The sequence below is a fragment of the Pinus tabuliformis genome, chromosome 9 (assembly GCF_031772625.1).
Source record: "Pinus tabuliformis cultivar Carrire ecotype Pingquan chromosome 9, CPIR1, whole genome shotgun sequence".
Lineage (NCBI taxonomy): Eukaryota > Viridiplantae > Streptophyta > Pinopsida > Pinales > Pinaceae > Pinus > Pinus tabuliformis.
The window spans coordinates 266,873,198-266,895,577 of record NC_142307.1 but is presented as its reverse complement, the minus strand read 5'-3'; the positions used below and the strand labels follow the sequence as shown (position 1 = coordinate 266,895,577).

Below are 22,380 nucleotides of genomic sequence, written 5' to 3'. Positions count from 1 at the left end.
CCATGTTAATCTTTTCTTTGCATAGAGTCCACCCTTGTTAATGAAGTTTGACCTATTAGTATAGTCAAAGATGTTTGCATGCTAGAAGATTTTGACTTCAAATAACTTGTTTCCTAGTGTGCGAACATATTTGATTCCAAAAATAAGATTATTGAAGTCCACGCAGAAGGAAGGAGTCAATGCTCTTTTAACTCTAAGCATATTTAGAAAGATGTTCTGATTTCCAACTCTGTATAAAGTATTTCCTTAGGACTGAGTCTTTTGTTGATTCCAAGGGTGGTGGAGTGATTTTTTTGAAATATTTTTTAGCTCAAACCTTTGTCATGATAGATCTATCTCAAATTGACATATGCATTCTATCCCATCCATATTGAGATTTTAGCTAGATTTTCTCACAATTTGTTGGTTAGGGCTCAACTGTTATATATTACCATGTAAGTATTATATGTTATACACTTCTACCTTAAGATTTTTTAATTTTTCTTAGGGATATATTGTTTTTTGCTTTGATAATTTCATTTCATTATTTACATATTAAACTCACCCCACAATGTCATAACATCATTAACAACATACAAAATTATATAGAAAGAACAATATCATCATTAATGCAACAAAACATAAAGGAACAATAAAAGAAAAGAATTCACACATAAAAACATTAGGATTGTTCAGAGACCAAGGAAAAACCCCATAGGGGGGAAAACCCTTTCAAATTATTCTTCTTATTAGATTGTCATAGAATGTTCAAAAAAGAAAGAGTACAATGATCCAATTCTTCATTCACAAGACTACTAAGAAAAACCACCCAAACAACATCCCAGAGATGAACCCAACAATACTAATCAAAATCATGATTCAGAAGCCTACAGTCAACTGTCAACATCCGCGATCAACTATCGGAATCTGTGGTCAATTGTCAGAAGATACCCTATTCCCTGGCCACACACATAAAATGATTATGCGTGCGACTGAATTGTTCCAACCACATAGACATGATTGCATATGAGTGGCTACAACCAAAAATTCCCTGTGACAACCCTACGAATCTAGACCAAAACCCTCATACCTATATGAACCAATATTCACAAACCAACTTCAACCTGTGCGAGCCAAACCGAAAAGGAGAGAAGAAGAAAATGCTTGATGATAATCTACAAATGAGGGGCGCTTGAATTGTATTTATAGGCTTTCAAGGGTGTCCAATTTCTCTTTTGGGTTGAATTGTCCTTTTGTGTACATGTGGGCTTCCATATTAAAATATATTTTTCCTTAACCAAATTAAATTCTTCCAAGGGCTAGGAGGGGTCTTTCTTGATGAGTAAAATTATTCAAAGGAGAGAATTTGTCCCTAAGTTTCCAAATTAACATTCCCTCTCAGCGAGGGAGAAATTACTGACTACAGCATATGTCCAATCACAAATATCTCATCATCATCAAATGTCGTCTCTGCTCTTCTTGACTCATCTGTGCTCATCTCTACTCATATGCTGAACACTCAAATATAAACGAAGAAGAGTTTGAAATCAGAGAGGAAACCAAACTACCACATTCTATTCATTGGGGGGCCATTGCTACCACCCAAAATCATTGCCAGTGGGGAGCCCAATGCTACTACTTGGGAAACGTTTCCAGCGGGGATCCCAATGCTACTATTCGAGAAACTCTACTAGTAGGGATCCCAATGCTACTACCTGAGAAACTTTTCCAACGGGGAGCCTAATGCTACTACCTAGGAAACATTATCATCAGTGAGTTCCAGTTCAACCCACATCATAGTCGGGGAGCCTAGCTCAACCCTCAACAACATCAAAGAGCTTAGCTCAATCTAGAACAAAATCAGGGAGCCCTACCCAACCTGGAACCACATCGGGGAGCCCGTCTCAACCCTTTACATGTAGACAATAGGCAGGATACGAATCACTAAAAGGTGAGGATCACAACTCTCCTATTATTTAGAAAAATAGTTAAGATACTACCAACCAAGAGGTGAGGATTACATCTATCCTATTGTCCGCTGATCTTCCCATCAGGACCCCGAATATTCAAGTGGTAGAACACTTGCATCTCTAGGTTGAGCAGGATGCCACATACCATAAATGGTAAGGATCACACATAACTCAAGTAGCTAACACCCATTGGGCAAATGGGTGGGAAAGACATATGCAAATTAGGGTATACTCTGTCAAATCTAGAGGTCCCACAACCCCAGGATATATAAAACTCAATTCCTCACCCAAATAGCTCAGACAGAGGGGAAGAGAAAGCTCAGTTTCCTCGATTATCCTAGACCCTTTTCTAGGAGGGTCACATCCATCAATCCATGCTTCTCTCTGAAGATTAGAAACATATCACGGTGATCGTATTTGATATTGGCTGAAAAAACTCACTAAAGAGTTTAATCACACTGCCTTATATATTACCAAGAGAAATAGTCCTCTGGTTTCCTGTTCATAGGGGAAAACGAATCAAATATTATGTTAGAACAAATATATGTCATAAAAAGATACCTTATCCATCCTTTCTCCCTCTCACAGAGGCAACAACCACAAACCTAAGCCTATCTCATACATCAACACTATCTCAATTCATGAAGATATCTCTGTCCTAGCTATATACATGATTATCTGTCAATTGGATCCCACTTTTGTTGTCGCAAAATATCATTGTCATATTGTTGACGATGTTGGACCCACCAACATGTCAAGGGGATCTTCCCAGTAAGAAATCCCAATTATACCTCAGACTGTTTGGTGTAGGAGTCCCAAAAATGGGTCGTAAGGTAATGCCTTGACCACGATGTCACACAGAGGCAAGTAAGATAACTCTATCAGTAGCAAGGGTGTGACTGATGCAGTGAGTCAATGAAGGTGTATGAGAGGTTCTAACACTTCGAAAGGAGAAGAAGGTGAAGGTGAATTCCAGGTTGAAAGGGATTAGTACCAACTCAGCTAGGAACACACAACAGAAAAGGACATGCACAACTTTCGGTGGAGCAGTCCACTCAGATGCGGCAGTCACATCATACAAGGTAAGATAACATGTACAACACTCATGGATCAGTCCAAGACAAGTGCAACAATTGTTACAACAAGGTTCATGTGAAAGGTCTATATAATGTCCGGCAAAGAAGTCAACAAGGACGGTGACAACATTAACAACTTATACAACACATTAACAACAAGATTCATATGATTACATGTGAATCAGTTCATACATAAGTACGTAAGTTAAACAACATATATCATTAAGGCAACATGAGCAGTTCAACTACAATAGCAACATATGCATGAAAATGTGTTGGCTCTTATTATATAAAGAAGTGTAAGTCTCAATCATACAATATATCCATGTAAACCTGCTAGCCCCAACAGTGGAACATTACAGCCACATCCGCCTGCTCCTCCAAAGGGATGTACTAGCTCAGTGCAGTGGAGAAGCCAAGGCACGTTACAATATTATCCAAGCTTTCTTCAAGATAGTCTTAGTAGAAGCTTGGCTAGCCAAAAATCCCTTACAATGAGTTGTGAGGGACTATTTAAAGCAAAGGGTGGGGTGACCCTTGAAATTCCCTTTTATGACCATTCAACTACCCTCATGACTCTTCGCCTACTCTATGATTGTTACATCCAACTATTGACACTTGACTTACAATTTATATGAATCAACATTACAATGCACATGTAATCATGTGAGACAACATGGCTTGAGCAAGACATGCAAGAAATCTGACACTCGGTGCGCTATGATGAGACCAACTCTTTGACATGCTTGTGATGGTGAAGGTGGTGAGCTGATGCCAAGATTGGTCGTTCGTGATGGTGTGCATGCACTCATGGTGAGATCTTGCTGAAGCTAACTCTTGCCTTCGTTGCAACCAGTGCATTAGTTCGACCCTTTCATCCAACTCGTTTGTTAACATGCACATGGTCTTCTTTGGTGTGGCTGAACAGGTAGCACACTGATGCATAGTGTCTGTGCTGATCTTCAAGTGTGTATTGGTGGTCATGTGCATAAACTTGCTAAAGTACATGTTCCACTCCAGTTGGACTTGCTTCTTGTCTTCGCCTTTGTGAGTGTGCTGAATGGGTTGGGTTGCATGCGTGAACATAATGACATGCATGCTGCTGACTCCCTTGCATGCAATCAACACCATTTCTCACCATGTTTGCTCTGTGTTAGCTGTTGGGATGGATCTTTAACTTGTACGGGCGCAGTTTCATCTGTGAGTGCACATTGCGCCTACTACTGTTCCTGATCCTGCTGCAACTCATTCATATTTCTGTACAACTTCATGTTCTTCCTTGAGTTGTTGCTTCAACACATGCAACTCCTTCTTTTTTCCATTCTCTGTCTTCGCATGACCTTCATGTTGCATCGTTACCTCATAGCCTGAGTCTCCAAAGTTGCTTTCATTATTAGTGGATCAGCTTGATATTGCAACTTTGTTCGGCCTTTGTGTTGTCAACAACCTTCCTCTTGCATTCATTGTGTTCGCTGCATTCGGTATGCTACCTTCAGCTACTGTTCATGATGTTTCTTGCTATGATGCTACTGTTATCATATCTTGATGTCCTTGTCTACGAACAACTTGATGTCTTCGTGAGAAGGCAAGCTCATAGACACTTGATCGACTGCATCTCCATGTGTGCTCTGAACGGTGTCTTCGACTCTGCTCTCTTGGAAACCATTGTACTTGCACTGCTGAGAGGCATATGAGAACCTGCAATACCTGGGGATGTGGAAACACACATGGAAAGAAATTTGTTAGTAGAAAACCAAAATGAACTTGAGAATTTACTTGCAACATACCTGTGTAAATGATCATAAAGGTTGGAAAATTTCGGCTGGGAGGTCGGGAGACCGACTGCCAAGACTACCCAAAGCACAGTCTAGGTTGTTGGGAGATTGATTGACTGCTGTGATTGTGTAATGAACAATCTAGTTTGATTGCTAGCTGCTGGGATTACGCAATGCACAATTCCATCTCGGAAGGACTGCTGGCCTGGGGACAAATTTACGCAATTTCTTGGGCCAAGCAGCCACTGTCCTCCAAAAATGTGCAAAGCATTCCTAGAGGCTAGTGCTAGGCAGGAATGCGTGAAACCGGAGAGGAAGGTGAGCCTTCCTTTCCTAGATTGCGCAATGCAACCTTGGTGATGGTAGAGCCTGTGCCAAGGTTGGCTCGACTCGCTGACAAGCATCTGAAAGAAAATAAGATAGTAAATGCATGGCGACACTAAGTGATGGAAGAAGTGATTGATAGTGCATGCAAAACATGAATGAAATTTGCAACAAACAGATTAACGTGCATGTGGGTGAGGCAGTTCGTCGGTTGGGCTAATGTCCGTGCAAAACAGTTTCATGCATGCGATAACATTGAGATAGTAATGAAAACTGAAACAAAGCTAGGAAAAGCTAGTACACATGTAAACAATAGCAAGCGTTCAAAGAAATCAAGAAAACAGTACTCATACAAGTGAAAACACAAAAAGTGATTGAAATGCAACACAAGGCACAAGAAACTAGCTTACCCCAAAACAACTGAGTTGAATGTGCCAATTGCTCCTAGATACGATGTGGGATGTCAGAGTTGTAAGATTGATGTGAGGAATGAGCTCTGCAACGTTTGGTTGGTGAGTTTTGATAACATCAAGATTGTGACGCGCATGCCACAAATCTAGGGAAAGCGACACTTGGTGGGAAACTTCTAAAACAACTTTGCATGTAAACCACGACTGCTAAAAATAGCTCCTTGAATCATGGGATTCCTTTTGCATGTTGTCTCTTGCTATTTTAGGAAGAATTAGTCATGCATGCATGCAAGTCAAGTTTCTTCGGTCCTGGGTGGAACTGGGAAATCAAACTGTTCATGCATGCAGTTGCTCAATTGCTTGGGAATAATGTGCATTCCTAGCTATGAGCTGGGTTGACTGCCCAGGGGGTTTGCACAATTCCTGGGCAGAGCCACTAACTTCTACCTAGATCTGTGCAAATCCTGGGCTAAATAGCCTGCTGTTGGGAAAATTTACGCAAATCCTGCTGGGAGGGTTGGATGGAAGGATTGCGCAATCCTAGAGCCTAGTAGGCTGTCAGAGAGGATTGTGAAATTCCTGGAGAGAAGGCTAGTTTCCCTCCAGAAATGCACAATTTTCAAGGGAAAGATGCTCAACCTGCAGCTGGACCAAGTGCATGTGAGTAGCTTGTGAGGGGAATGGATCAATTGTGATCGACAGGTTGCCTTTGTGCGAGGAAAATAGTCGAAGCTTGAGTACTTGACAAAGCAAGACAAAGTGTTGTGTAAGGTTGGTAGGGAGGTTCCAAAATAGGCTAAGGAAAAATTTTGGAGGGTGGTTGTAGCCGCTACAACAAATATCTAGAACCTACTCAAGCTTCTCTTCAAAAAGCGTCCTCAACCAAACTTCCTCACAACTAGCCATGCTAGCAACAATGTATTTAACCTCGACCGTGCTTAAATCTACAAATTTATATTTCATACTCATCTAAGATATAATAACACCCATATGTGTTCTTTTTGTTAATAATGTTTCCTGTCTAGCCATCATCAATGTATCTAGTCGGGTGTTTTCATGGAACACCAATGACTCAATCAATTGTCAGTACTCAAATGAATTTTCCAAGTCAAGTGTAGAAACAAATCTGCATAATTTCTTGAAATTCAATTCCATCAGGGTGTCTAAGGATTTGTATTCCATGTTTCCAAATTTCTCCAATAATGTTACATCATATTTTCCTTGAGAAAGGAAGATTCTCAGGGTTTTTGCTAGATTTCTATTCTCAAAAAGTAATGTATCATGCCAAGATCCTTCATCTCAAACTCAGAGCCCAACTCCCTCTTACTTTAATCATTAGAGGCTCATTACCTATCAAGAATTGATTGTCAACATGTAAAATCAAAATCAAAGGCATACCTTGGACCACTTTGAAGTGGAGGTTTAGATCAATACTAATTCCAATATTTACCAGGTAATTGTCAATGTGGACATACCAGGCTTGGGGAGCTTTCTTCAAACCATACAATTCTTTTTTCTGCAAACATAACACTAACCAAACCAATATACCAAAATTCAAACAAATCAATGTAATCAAATCAACCAAGTCTGCTTATCAAACTTAAAATGCTAAACCAAAACTAATATCAAAGCCATGAAAGTTTATGCCAATATTATTGTCAAACTCTTCAGTCCAAGTACTAGGTAGAGCTCACACCCAAGTACCAGGTTACAACCTTATCTATTGTAATGTCAACAATTGTCATTTACCAATAAATATCAAGCCATCCACATGATAAAATATGAATCATTTTTGTCACTAAATGTAAATGCATACATCAAGGAAAAATCACAATTTTTTTTGCCATTCATTCATTGTGAGATTTCTTTAATAAAAATCACTGCATACTACAGACCCTTACAAACACAAGATAAGTCAAGACATTCACATTCTCTAAAACAAGTCAAACATGATGTAGATCTATCATCTGCATTATGTTTGTAGGTTTTTCATACTCCTAGTGCACCCTTGGTCTCATTCATAATATTTTATTTTTTGTATCCTACAGGCTCAACTGCATCCAAAAAAAATTCCCTGTGCGATTGGGAGGCCTATAAATGCACCTTTAAGCCTTTCTCCTAGTGCCTAGTGCTTAGACTAGGAGAAACCTTCTTTGCTCAGATCAAAACTTGCCAAAACTTCTTCCTTCAACAACATCAGATGATCACCTATTCATGTCTAGAAACCTTGCTTCGACAATAAAAAGTCTTCTATTAATTTAAATAATAATAGGTGATGGGATCTCATGGATAGTTTCTCTTTGAATCAAGACATCAATCTGTCTATCATAATATTTCCATACATCAACAAAACTGTTAGATCACAGAGTCAAGCTATATCAAATTCTTAGACATATATATATATATATATATATATCATAGTCATAACAAATCATCATCAACTTCTTTATGATCACAAATGAACATATCAACAAATTTTCATCAAGGGTTAGTTTCATATAGGTGTATCTTCATACTTAAAGGATCATAATCACAACATCAAGTTAGGGAATCCAATTTCGCCGCATTGTTAAATTTACTAAGCTTATCAAAACCTAACCAAGATCAACAAGAAGATCATTAGTATCACTTTTATTATCAGGGTTACCATGTAGCCAAAATCAATGTATCAACATGAAATCCACCATGCAAGATACTTTCCAAATATCAAGAGCACCAATATATCACATGTACTAGAAATCAAACTTACTTTCATATGTATGCGTGAGTCATTTATAAAGGTAATGTTCTCGTCATACCTCAGGGCTTAACTTGCTAAATCATAACACTGAAACAAAATACTATACATACCTTGTAACAATCATATACCTTTGTAACTTGTAACACTTATTTTCCATTGTTAGCTGTAGCACTTGCATATTGTAATTTCCGGATGCTACTTTGAAAACTTTCAAAAAATTTCCTTGAGTACTTATTTCTTTTTTCTAGCACCGACTCTTTTCTTCCTGCAGTAGCTCTATTTTCCTGCAACTTAGACGATCCTCAATAAGGATATGCTTATCACATATCGTCTTTAGGTTAGAAGTTTTTACATACTCAAATATTCAGGAAGGCTAAGCAATAATAAAAAAAAGAATTGTGTCATGAAGACATAAATCTAAAAGGTACTTGTCATTAATGAGAGGTGATCATATCCATCTTGAACCATCCTTCAAGAGTTATTACTTTTCATTATCCATATAACGATGTTTCCTTCAATATTTCCAATTGACTCATCGACAACTAGGCCTAATTGAGACTAGCCCATCTAGGGTTACATTGAATATATCACAAGTGTTATAACAATTTCTCACTGATCATGCTAGGTTTCAAGACTGTGTAACTCAAACCCTTTTCATACTCCAGGTTTTCTTCCAAACCCTAACCTCATGTAATGCATCAAGATATAATAAATAAATTTCCTAGGGTTTCCTTCAAACCCTAGCATTATTTTAGGTCTCCTCCATCTTCTCTTATTTCCATCAATGATGTCTTCACCGAAGTGATCTTTAATGAATTTTCTTCAACTTATCTATGAAACCATGTTAATTTTCCTTAGGGATATATTGTTCTTTGCTTTGATAATTACATTTCATTATTTACATATTGAATTCACCCCAACACATCATAACATCATTAGCAACATATGCAACTATATAGAAAGAAAAATATCATCATCAATGAAATGGAACATAAAGGAACAAGAATAAAAACATTCACACAAAGACACCAAGATTGGTCAGATACTAATGAAAAACCTCACAAGGGGGAAAACCCTTTCAAATTATTCTCCTTATTAGATTTTCATAAAATGTGCATCCAAGAGAGAGTACAATGATCCAATTCTTCATTCACAAGACTATTCAACAAAACCACCCAAATGACATCCTAGAGATGAACCCAAAAATGATAATTAAAATAATGATTCAGAAGCATGTAGTCAACTATCAACATTTGTGGTCAACTATTGGACTCTGTAGTCAATTATCAGAAGATACCCTAGTTCTTGGCCGCACAAAGAAAACGATCATGTGTGCGGCTGCAGTGTTTCGGTTGCACGGATAGGATTACATGCGAGCGATTATAACCAAAAATTTCATGTGACAATCCCGCATCTGTAGACAAAAACCCTAATCTACGTGTGTGAGCTTCAAACCCTGCAATCTCAAACTTGTATAAACCAATTTCCACAAACCAAATTCAAATCTATGCGAGCCAAACCAAAAAAGAGAGAAGAAAATACTTAATGATAATCTCCAAATGAGGGGTGCTTGACTTGTATTTATAGGTTTCCGAGGGTGTCAAATTTTTCTGTTAGGTTGACTTGTCCTTTGTTTACATGTGGGCTTCCATATTAAAATATATTTTTCCTTAACCAAATTAAATTCTTCCAAGGGCTAGGAGGGGTATTTATTGATGAGGAAAATTATCCAAAGGAGGGAATTTGTCCATGATTTTCCAAATTAACAAGATGGAAACAATATTTAATTAGGCATGTATTATCTCCAATGAAATTGATTCAACTTTCCAATTTTATGAAAACAATGTAGTTCATCATGACCTCATCTCTAGTTTTTGTCCCGATATATTGCAATAAATTTGATGATCTTCCCTTGAGGGGGAATTCTAATATTGATGAAGAACCAATTCAATTCTGGTACCCTACATTATGGAGACACAAGGCTCCATTTCATTTTCACCAAGTTCAAGATTTGTTTGTTAGAGAATTCATGTATATGTCCACTGGAGAAGAGCTCAAAAGGCACACAGAATCAACATTAGATTTTGGTAAAATATGGAATCCATATATATGAACAAGAATTTACTCATATCAAACTTATTTGTTTTGAACAAAAACCTCTTGTCCTTCCTTATTTTGTCTGTGATAGGATTTTCATTGTTGAAGTTTGTAGAAAATATAAATTTTGGGATTTCTTCTTTTACAAGAAAATAAAGTGCCAACTCATTTATTTACCTTTTAAAATTGATGATATTTCAATTAGGAACGTGTAAAATTTGGTTGAGGTAGCTAGGTTTTTGAATCCTTTTCACTTGAAGGTGTTTGAAACATATAAGGTTTTTGATCCATAACAAACTTTCACAACTCATCTATCTTCAGTTGGTTATAGTAGTTATTTCATAAGGGAATAAGAAATAATATAAGAAGTTGATATTGATGATCCCATCATTGACAATGCTACTCCTACTAAAAAGAAGCAAACTTATAATGAAGATGCAAATACATGAGCCAACTTGAATACCAATGAAAAAGAGGTTAAGACGTAAAAGGATGATGGGCAATATAAACACAAACAAAAGAGAAACTATAAAAAAAATATTAATGTTGGTTATACCCATCTCCCCCATAAGAGTTCCTTTTTTACCCACGAGTCATGAACTTATTGTAGAGATAATCGAGACTAATGACGAATATGTAGCATATGGTGATGGTTGGGATCCTCCTCATTCTCAACTGGAGAAAACACAAAAGAGAACGAATCACTAGCACAAAATGTGCTTGAGACTAAGAACCAAGAGGTCAATATGGCATAAATGGAAATTTATAATGTCTATAAAGTCCTCGATTAAGTGGAAATACAAATGACTAAATTCCAATGAATTGTAAAGTAGTTAGCCCATGAAGGACTAGTTGTTTTTAAGAATAATATATGAAATTACACCATATGATGTACAATAAAGAGACCATATAATTACAAATTATAAGAAAGTTACAGGGAAGTAGAACTCATAAATTGAGGTAAAGGAATTAAAAGCCTCCAAGATTCTCAAAATTCATCAAGCCACTGGTGACACACTGATTCACTCAATAATAGAGAAAAAATTAGAAAATAAAGAAAATAAATAAGTGAGCTTGCAGATGCTTGGAGTCCTAGACCGCTGTTTGTGGAACCAGCGTCAGAAAATAAATAAGTGAGCTTGCAGATGCTTGGAGTCCTAGACCGCTGTTTGTGGAACCAGCGTCTATCATTACCCAGACAAAACTCCTACAAGAACATTAGGCTTAGGTTCTAAAGTAAAAGAAGATAATGGGTTATTGATTGGGATTATAACATATAATGTTACTGAAAACATAAATAAATGGATCAACACAATTATAGAAGCACGGGAAATTGGTGTTCATGGAAGTAATTTGGAAAGTATAGTTTCTTGTCTTTTTTATTATATTCAAAAGGATTCAAAAAATCATGGATTTTTTTATAGAAAAATGCATTAGGTAAATTTGTGGCAAGGGTATTAGGTGTCAATGACTACACAAGAAAGCAATATATCTCCCTTCCAAAAGAGGAATAATGCAAATAAAGGCTTGTTGTCTCATAAGGATTGACTTCCTTCAACAAATAATAACTAGTCGTGACACCTTGGAGGGGAAGACAAGATTTATGAAAGCTCTCGATATAGTAAAATAACTTAAGGTCCCACCAACAATAATAGATTCCATGTTACGAACTAAATATCAAATTGAATCTAAGTTAAATATACCCAAAGTTTCATGAGGTAGTGAGTTTGACAACTTCACTAACTTCCTTGAAGAAAAAATCCAAATATGGTTGGTTAATTTTGTGAATGACAATACAAACCATATGAATGTTACATGAAATACTTTCCATACATAAATATATTGAAGATGATTTATTTTTGGTATAAGTCAAACACGATATAAAAATAGCATCATTACGATATTATATTGAAACTTGGCTCAAAAATGAATTAGATACAATAACTAATGTTCTATAACTTCCAAGATGCATGAAGTGGTTGTGCTAGGTAGGGTCATGGTCCAAGATACATGTTTGACTAGTTCTAAGGAGAAGAAAGTTGGAAGATATTGATCCATCCATCCTTTCCCACGTCTAATTTTGTGAGTATACTTCCATTAGAAGCATTTCCCTTTGTTTCTTCTCAATCTCTGATCATCCAACCCCATTATGTAATCTGTCTATAAGGTTGATCCTTGATTGTTTACTTTTTCTTTTCCAAGTTTCCTCTACTAATATATATATTGTCCATGGTATCCCCATCCCAATCCAATAGGATAAACACTTTCTTACTTGATTTTTTAAGTATCAGGGATATTATGTAGTGTTGTTTTGCAAACATTTATTTGATTTTAATCAATCAACTTGTGTTATGATTTAAAAATAGGTTTCATAGAGATCTATTCTGGAGCTCATAACTTTTGTGATTTTTTACTTTCATTAAAGCATGAGATATTGAGTATGTGTCTCTTTTACATTCGTATGAAATTAAATGCATGAAACCATTTAAAGTTATGTGCAAAAGACTATTGCCTTGCCTTTTATCTTATGGTGTTGCTTCAAATATCTCCTTACATTATTTTGATGAATGATCATGACAGAATGGATGAATTACTTTGCGTTTTCTAGTTAAAATCATTATTCTATTATTTTGGTTTTACCATTTGGTTCACTCTCGAGTGTTGATGTTATGAATGGATAAACTTATTATTTTGAATAAAATAAGTTTTATTATTTGAGTGAGAAAAATGACTACCACCTCTATAAATAAGTAGGGAGTATTTGTATATCACTAAGGATTAATTCTCTACCATTACCAATTTTGGGGAGAAAAAAGGATGGCCATTTATCATGTAAAAATAAAGCATACCATTTCATCATAACATTACTTGAAATTTTTGAAACTTTAAAAAAGTTTGACATTGATTGTAAACTGATCAGGTGCTCATGTACTATGTGTCGTAAAATACTCAAAATTTAAAATGCTTAGAACTGGTTTAAGGTTGAAAGACTGGAAAGTGATCGTCCTCCTTATTCTGGCACCGCAAACGGTTCGAAAAATGGTCGCCGTATGAGGAAGTTATGGCAAAAAGAAGAATTTGTCAATAACATTGAAAATTTTAATTTTTCAAAAAACAATTAAAAAAGGAATATTCTAGGGAATATTCCCTTCACACAGCCAATATAAATATGCCACGTGGCAAGCCCGGAGGCCGCCACGTGGCCCCCAGATGACGTCAGCAAGCTTCATGGGCGCATATTCAAAATTTTTGGGAGTTCAAAGTTTTGAACCCACGACCTATGGAACAATACTCCAACGACTTACCGTTATGCCACGGTATCACTACTTGTTAAAAGGGCGGAAAAAATGTTATTTAACGTTTAACTTTCTATTGGGCAGGGCCCGAAGGGGGCCAGCCCCCATTTCATATGACCACGGGCCCAGAACCAAGGGCTTAAGCCCCAACCGCCAGAACTAACCACCAGCGTGCAATCCGAGGAAACGGTCACATGCGCTGTTAATGCAACTGCAGTCAGACTGGTGGCAGAATTGGTGGAGCTCCAAAATTGGCGGGCCTAACTGGACTCCAACTAAAGTTAGCTGGAGCGTTTCTAGGCATAACTGGAGGAAAACTTTAATTGGCCATAACTTTGGCTAGGAAAGGCGGTTTTGGACGATTTTTTTTTGATTTTGGGTATTTTCGACCTTCTAAAGCCATTGGTGCAGGTCTTACAGCCATCTGAGGTCATTTGTAGAGGTTTTGGAGCCGTGAAAGTTCTAGGAGCCACTAGGACCCAGTATTGTGAAGACTGTATAGGGTTGTAGGTATCCATTGGAGGTGAACCAGTAGTCAATCCTGAAGGATTCAAGTGTTCTGAATCCATTTTTACCATCTATTCCACTTGTAGATGCTTCTATTCAGCTGTATATTCAATTTGAGCATTTAATGAAAACAAGGACAAGCCCATTTGGGAGCTTTGGACCCAGTAGACGTAGCCCAGGAGGGGTGAACTGCTTTATCAACTTCTTTTGCATCTGTGGTTGATTTATTTTGCAGAAAAAATTCATTTTAGTGTGTTAAACAGTAAAAGGAAATAAATATGCTATGCTTAAATGGGTCATGAACAACTGAAAATTTCATTTGTTTTCTTTCTGCAAGACATGGAAATCTTTTAAACATGTATATTTCTGAATTGAATACCTTGCAAACAATTTACAAGTAGTTTCAAATTCAAATCAAGTTGGTATCAGAGCTCAGGGTTTTGTGCAAAGATCTTCTAACTGTCTTGCAAGTATTGATGCTTACCAGGTTGAAACTTAAAAGAGGGGAAGGGCAGTTGACTAGAGAACGAGAGAATCCTCAGTCAAGGAAGGTCAGAGAACCATCACCTCCACCTTCAATTTCACCCTCAAGAGTCTCAACAGAAGCTTCAAGAATGTATGGACATGAAGGAGAAATTCCTGCAGACATGGATCCAAAAGAAGAAGAAAGAGTCTTCAGAAAGGCTTTCTTGGACCTCACTGAAATGGTGAGGATATTGTATCAAGAAAGAAATGAAAAATTGGCTGGAGAAGGGTCCAAACATCCACATGAAGGAGAGGGCTCTTCAGGAGGTAAGAAGGATAATGATCATTCCAAGAAAGGACATGGAGGAAATGGTGATCCACCACCCCCATCGTCACCTTCTTCCTCTTCATCCTCTTCTTCTTCTTCTATGCATAAGCATAGATCCTATAGAAAAAGTCCTTTTTGAAGCTTGATGTAAAATTCGAATTACCTATGTTTAATGGTGAAGTGAATGCAAAAAAGCTTGGCAACTGGATTAGGCAGTTGGAAGTTTACTTGAGGATCCAGAATATGCATGATGATGCCACAAAGATTCAGTTGACTTCTTTGAGAATGGATGGAGTAGAATGGGTCTGGTGGGAGGCCAAGACTAAATAGGAGATCAAGAAATTTGCTAAGGTTACCTTAACATGGCCTGAATTTCTGTTAGCCATTAAAAAACAATTTTATCCTCTTGCCCACATGCAAAAATCCATTATGAATTGGAAAAATTTCAGACAACTTAAGGGTCAGAGTGTCCAAGACTACACCCAATAATTCAGGAGAAGAGCTCTCTTGTTAGGGGTAGATTTACAGACCCAGGAAACCTTGCTGAAATACATTGGTGGCTTGCATAGCTACCTTAGACACACCATCTTGATGTTTAACCCTACTAGCCTGGACGAGGTTTGTGTCCAAGCTACCCATTTAGAGGCAAGGGGAAAAACACATTTGAAGAGGGTAGAAACAAGCCCCCCAAGGGGAAAAACAAAGAGAAAACCTCCAAGGGAAGGGGCAAAAAGAATGCATCTGTCAAACAAGAGAGTGAGAAAGTGATCTATAAACACTGTTCTAAACCAGGCCATGAGGAGAAAAACTGTTGGAAATTACATCCTGAAAAAAGACCTCAATCTAACAAATCCAAAGGTAAATAGAAAACTATTGCTACTATATCTACACCACAAGATTTAGGTGATGATTCAGGTGATGAAACTAAAATTGCAGCCATGGGTTTGAAAAACTTGAAGGGAAAAGAAATTGAAACTCAAGCCAGCACTAGTACCTCAAACTGCCATGTACAAGCCCCTAATGAGGAAGAAAGAATTGAACTGTTTCATGTGAGGGTGATTTCAAAACATACTAAAATTGACACACTTTTTGATAGTGGGTCACAAGAAAACCTTATATCAGAGGACTTGGTCAAGCAGCAAAAAACTTTCGAATCTTTGAAAGAGAAGATTAGTTCAGCTCCAGTCCTTGCATTACCAAATTTGCGACAACCATTTGAGATACAAACCGATGCTAGTGATTATGCCATGGGTGCAGTTCTTCTACAACATGGTAAGCCTATTGATTTTCATTCTGAAACTTTTAATGGTACTGTTGTAAATTATCCTACATATGATAAGGAGTTGTATGCGTTGGTACAAAGCGTCAAAAAGTGGAAACACTATTTGATGGGAAAAGAAACTATTATACATACCGACCATCAGCCCTTACAGTACTTGCAATCACAAAGCAAGTTACAACAGTCACGACACTTCAGATGGATGGGCTTCTTGCAACAGTTCCATTTGGTAATAAGGTACAAGAAAGGTACTTTGAATAAGGTTGCTGATATGCTTTCAAGAACTATTATTGGTGCTGTTACTTTACTTAAGAATGATTCCATTGTACATGATAGTTACATAGAACAATATGCATCTAATGATGACTTTAAAGATGTGTATGCTAACTTGAGTAAAGGGAATCATGTAGAGGAAAATGACTATCACATGCATAACCATTTGTTGTTTCATTTGGGCAAGTTGTGTATACCACAGGGGGAGAGAATAAATGTCATAAGAGAAGCTCATTCTTCTCTTATTGCTGGCCATTTTGGTGTAAGCAAAACAGTTGCACATCTACAGAGGTATTGCTATTGGCCTCGCATGGTAGATTCTGTTTCAAGGTTCATAAGAGGATGTTCTCTATGTGCTACAAGCAAGCCTAGCAATAGGAAACTTGGCTTGTATACTCCTTTGCCGGTACCTTCTAGACCATGGGAGAGCATCTCTATGGATTTTGTAGGAGGTTTGCAAAAATCTAGAAAGCAGCATGATTATTTATATGTAGTAGTTGATTGTTTCAGCGAAATGTGTATACTTATGCCTTGTAAGAAAACTATAACTGTTGAATTATTTTTTCATCATGTATGGATTCACTTTGGTTTGCCTACTTCCATTATTAGTGACAGGGATTCCAGATTTGTGGGGAATTTTTGGTCCAACCTATGGGAGATGATGGACACAAAGTTGAAGAAAAGTACTGCTTTTCATCCGCAAACAGATGGACAAACAGAAGTTGTGAACAGAACCATTGTGCACCTCTTGAGAGGATATTGTAGCAAGCATCCCAAGCTATGGGATGAACATTTGCACTACCTACAACATGCTTACAGTCGTGCCAAGCACTCTTCCACAAACACCTCACCGTTTGAAGCTTGTTTTTGTTACTTGCCAAAATCACCTCTTGATTTCATTCTTGAGAAAGATGTTGCCATTGAGGGACATAGTGATATTGACAAAGCTCGTTCATTCATTGAAAGAATTCAGCAAACACATCAGCAAATTCAAGAACAACTTGAGAAGAGTCAAGGCAAGTACAAGGAAAGACACGACAAGCATAGAGTCGATCACAAGTTTCAAGAAGGGGATGAGGTATGGCTGTACATTAGTAAGGAAATGATGCAAGGAGAAGGTAAAAAGCTTAAGCCTATTCGTTATGGTCCATTCAAAATCCTCAAGAAGGTTGGAAATAATGCTTTTCAATTAGATTTTCCTTCCTACATGCAAATGTATTCTGTTGTCAATGTGGAGAACTTACGTTTGTATGAACCTTCTTTGATTGCTGATCATGAAAGTGATGTTCAGCTACCATCTATAGAAGATTTCTCGCCAGAATTCTTAGATGAGCTGAAAGAAGATACAATCCTTGACAGAAGGACACACACTTCAAGGAGGGGCAGTGTAGATTATGTTCGGGTTGGTTTCAAAGGCAACAAACTGAACAAGGCAAAGTGGATGGAGGTGGACAAAGTGAGGGAGCTATACCCTCACCTATTTAACAGGTAGTTGAAGGCTTTTGGGGTCCAAAAGCTTCCCAATGGGGAGGCGTGATCAGGTGCTCATGTCCTAAGTGTCGTAAAATGCTCAAAATTTAAAATACTCAAAACTATTTCAAAGTTGAAAGATTTTAAAGTGCTTGTCCTCCTGATTCCGGTACCGCAAACGGTTCGAAAAACGGTCGCCGTATGAGGAAGTTATGGCAAAAAGAAGAATTTGTCAATAACATTGAAAATTTTAATTTTTCAAAAAAAAATTAAAAAATGAATATTTCACAGAATATTCCAGGGAATATTCACTTCACATAGCCAATATAATTCTGCCACGTGGCAGGCCCGGAGGCCGCCACGTGGCTCCCAGATGATGTCAGCAAGCTTCATGGGCGCATATTCAAAATTTTTGGGAGTTCAAAGTTTTGAACCCACGACCTATGGAACGATACTCCAACGACTTACCATTAGGCCACAGTATCACTGCTTGTTAAAAGGGTGGAAAAAATGTTATTTAACGTTTAACTTTCTGTTGGGCGGGGCCCGAAGGGGGCCAGGCCCCCATTTCATATGACCGCGGGCCCAGAACCAAGGGCTTAAGCCCCAACCGCTAGAACTAACCACCAGCGCGCAATCCGAGGAAATGGTCACATGCGCTGTTAATGCAACTGCAGTCAAACTGGCGGCAGAATTGGCGGAGCACCAAAATTGGCGAGCCCGCCATATTTGGCGGGCCTAACTGGACTCCAACTAAAGTTAGCTGGAGTGTTTCTAGGCATAACTGGAGGAAAACTTTAATTGGCCATAACTTTGGCTATGAAAGGCGGTTTTGGACGAATTGTTTTTTGATTTTGGATATTTTCGACCTTCTAAATCCATTGGTGTAGGTCTTATAGCAATCTAAGGTCATTTGCAGAGGTTTTGGAGCCACGAAAGTTCTAGGAGCCATTAGGGCCCAGTATTGTGAAGACTGTATAGGGTTGCAGGTATCCATTGGAGGTGAACCAGTAGTCAATCCTGAAGGATTCAAGTGTTATGAATCTATTTTTACCATATATTCCACCTATAGATGCTTCTATTCAACTGTATATTCAATTTGAGCATTTAATGAAAACAAGGACAAGCCCATTTGGGAGCTTTGGACCCAGTAGACGTAGCCCAGGAGGGGTGAACTGCTTTATCAACTTCTTTTGCATTTGTGGTTGATTTATTTTGCAGAACAAATTTGTTTGTGTGTTAAACAGTAAAATGAAATAAATCTGCTATGCTTAAATGGGTCATGAACAACTGAAAATTTCATTTGTTTTTTTTCTGCAAGAGATGGAAATCTTTTAAACATGTATATTTCTGAATTGAATACCTTGCAAACAATTTACAAGTAGTTTCAAATTTAGATCATAAACACATATATACAAAGATAATCCTAAAATGTAAATTTCATTACTATTCCTAATAGACATAACACTTCACTTTTATTATCAAGTATATCATCGCCGTTCTCCTCCACATTACAATAACTAATTAAAAAAAAAAACTACAAACCAAGTTATCATATATAAAATTTACATGAATATCTCATGGTTTACCTTTTAACAATGGTGGAACCTCTCATTCAATTGATAGCTTCTTAGTTACTTTGCTTCTCAGTGATGATCTATTTTTCCAACCATAAGAAGCTACAACCTTCAATCCATATGTTTTACGATGGTGTTCTTTCATTACAAATTTTAATTTAATTCTAACTATGTTAGGGGCTTTGCTATAAATTAAAGATCACCCCATTCCTCATACTGTTGAAGAATTGAGGACGCAAACTTGAACACAAGTTCGATTATATATTTAGTTTGCATTGAAACATTAATAATAAATCACGAATAGATATATAGCAATGCAGTAATAGTTAAAATGATGTTTAGGTAATGAGTGGAATGCCGAGTTGTATGGTTAATACAATAAACATGGGGTGAATGTCATTATCATTGAACTTCAATATACAAATTTAGCATAATATACGCAAAATATGTTTAGGCTGGAAATTTCATACATAATTTTCACTAATTAATGTGATAATATCGAAAAATTTAAGTACACAACTAACATTTACCTTGTGTAAGCAAATTTCAACAACAAACCATTAATACAATTAAACAATCCTACCATACAATACATATCTTGACACATACTATCAACTAAAACAATTTAGCAAAAATACCATAAACTGCATATATTGACATCGGAGATGGGACATAGAGAGATTTTTGTGAATACAAAATCTAGTGTAAATTTAAGTAGACTTTGAAATACTCTGAAGTAACATCATGGCTTGAGACAAGTTACTTCATGGCTTGAGACAAATATGGTCATGGTGGTAGAGTTTCATATTAAAATGATATAAATATCATACTTTTTACTATTTACTAAAACAAACATTGATCTAGCACCAATCATACTAGATGTTAGTGTAAAAAGACCAATGCATTGAACTTAAGCATTAGTACCACGTGAAAAGTTTGGCAAGATGAAGGATGACAATTGATCATGTAAAACTGAAGTATACCATTTTATTGCAATGTTGTTATAGCATTCTAACACTTGAAAAGGCTTGAGATGTCCCAGGAACACATATATACATAGTATCACATATATACATAGTATCATCTTAAAGTGTAAATTTCATTATTGCTCCTAATAGTTATAACACTTTTCTTTTGTTATCATGCATACCATCAATATCCTCCTCCATGCCACAATAACTAATATAAGAAAAAATAGTATAGAAATTTTACTTGAATAACTGATCATTTACCTTTTAATAATGGTGGAACATTTTATTTTGTTATCATGCACACTGTTAGTGTCATCCAGTTCAACCTGTCACTAGTGATCAAATATGCTCTTACAAGGTGTTGTTACGATGTCAAGTCAAACTTTTGTCATTTCAGTGAATCTTCAAATAAAAATTTGGTCACTGGTTGTTGTGTCTAGGTCACTGCTGCTCCCTTCAATTACTCATGGTCTTCATCACTCATCATGGTCATTGTCTTCTTCAAGGTATCATATCTTCATTTAAGTGTCTTGGGTCATGAAATGGTTAAATTCCTCATTTTAGGTCATGGTATAGGGTTTCACTCCATGTGTCGTCATGATACAATATGCCAAAACAAAACATGTCCATCATGTAATTCAATGGGTAAATGGAGTTAAAAGCTTAGGGAAAGCAAAATAAAGGTAAAGGTAATGTTTTATTTCAAATAAGACAATGCTGCAGTACACTACCTCGTCTCATCATTCTTAATAGGGACATTTTTTTAAAATATGCTTTTGACCAAATGGAGAAGAATTTTACAAAAGTGAAAGAGGTTTTTGTCAATGATATGCCCAAGAACAAAAACCTCCTTTACTTTATGCACAGGTATTATGATTTAAATAAATTCCAAAACTACACTTGCTACAGGAGAGTTGCTGCACTTTTGAACAGCTTGACTTCAATATAGTGTTTCAGGGGTTTGGAGCAGGTGTTGGTAATGCTTAAGGACTATATTGTGTAGTAGACATCCTAATATTTCCCATGATTTGGATTAGAGAAAGGCATCCAAAAGTGCTCTTCAAGTTGGCACTATGCTTTTGTCAGAGACACCCTGGGTTTTTGGAGTGACCTTCGGAAAATCGATTTTTTTCCCTGATGGAATGTCCAAATTACATGCTTGAGGAGTCCATATTATAGCCGACTTCAAGAGATTTCCAACAAGATATCAAGTTATCAATTTGGAGTAGTTTAAGGCCTCCAAAAGTGGTTTGGAAGATGGAGTTGCGTTGAGAGGCACTCCACTACGCTTGGGAGGCCAGTGCTGCGCTCAAGAACACTGCATTGCACTAAGGAAGATTGTGTTGCACTTGCTCCAGAGTACCTCAAATTTGCCCGAAACTCACCCAAATTGAATTTTAAAGATTTCTCACCTGTTTGATTGCAATCCTAAGCTCATCCACATGTAAGTGCACCATCTTACTCACATTTTTATATTGGAAGACGAATTCAAGCCGAAGATTTCTTCATTTAGGGTTTTAAGTGAATTTGCCATGAAATGATGATAGGGTTGATGATGGCTAGTCTAGTTTTCATATGTTAAACATGTAAAATCTCTTCGTACACCTCTAAAAATATTTAATATGTTATATGAACCACTGAACCAACCTCAAAACATTAAGTTACTTCACTAAAAGTGAAACCCTAGCTCATTCCTAAGAATTTGGATAGTTTTCCTAAAAACTCTGTTTTTCATTTTTTACAAATACTCATTTCCTTCATTCCACCTCATTTCATTTTCATAAGTTTCTTACTGTCCATATCCACCTCCTAGAATTTCCCTTGCCATTTTTTCCACTCCACC

The 22,380-nt window shown here is 37.0% G+C and overlaps 1 pseudogene; it reads right to left on the bottom strand.

The window, feature by feature from the left end:
* Nucleotides 1-21,994, bottom strand: part of LOC149148227 (ABC transporter G family member 36 pseudogene) — a 31,888-nt pseudogene extending 9,894 nt beyond the window's left edge.
* Nucleotides 21,995-22,380: the final 386 nt, after the last annotated feature.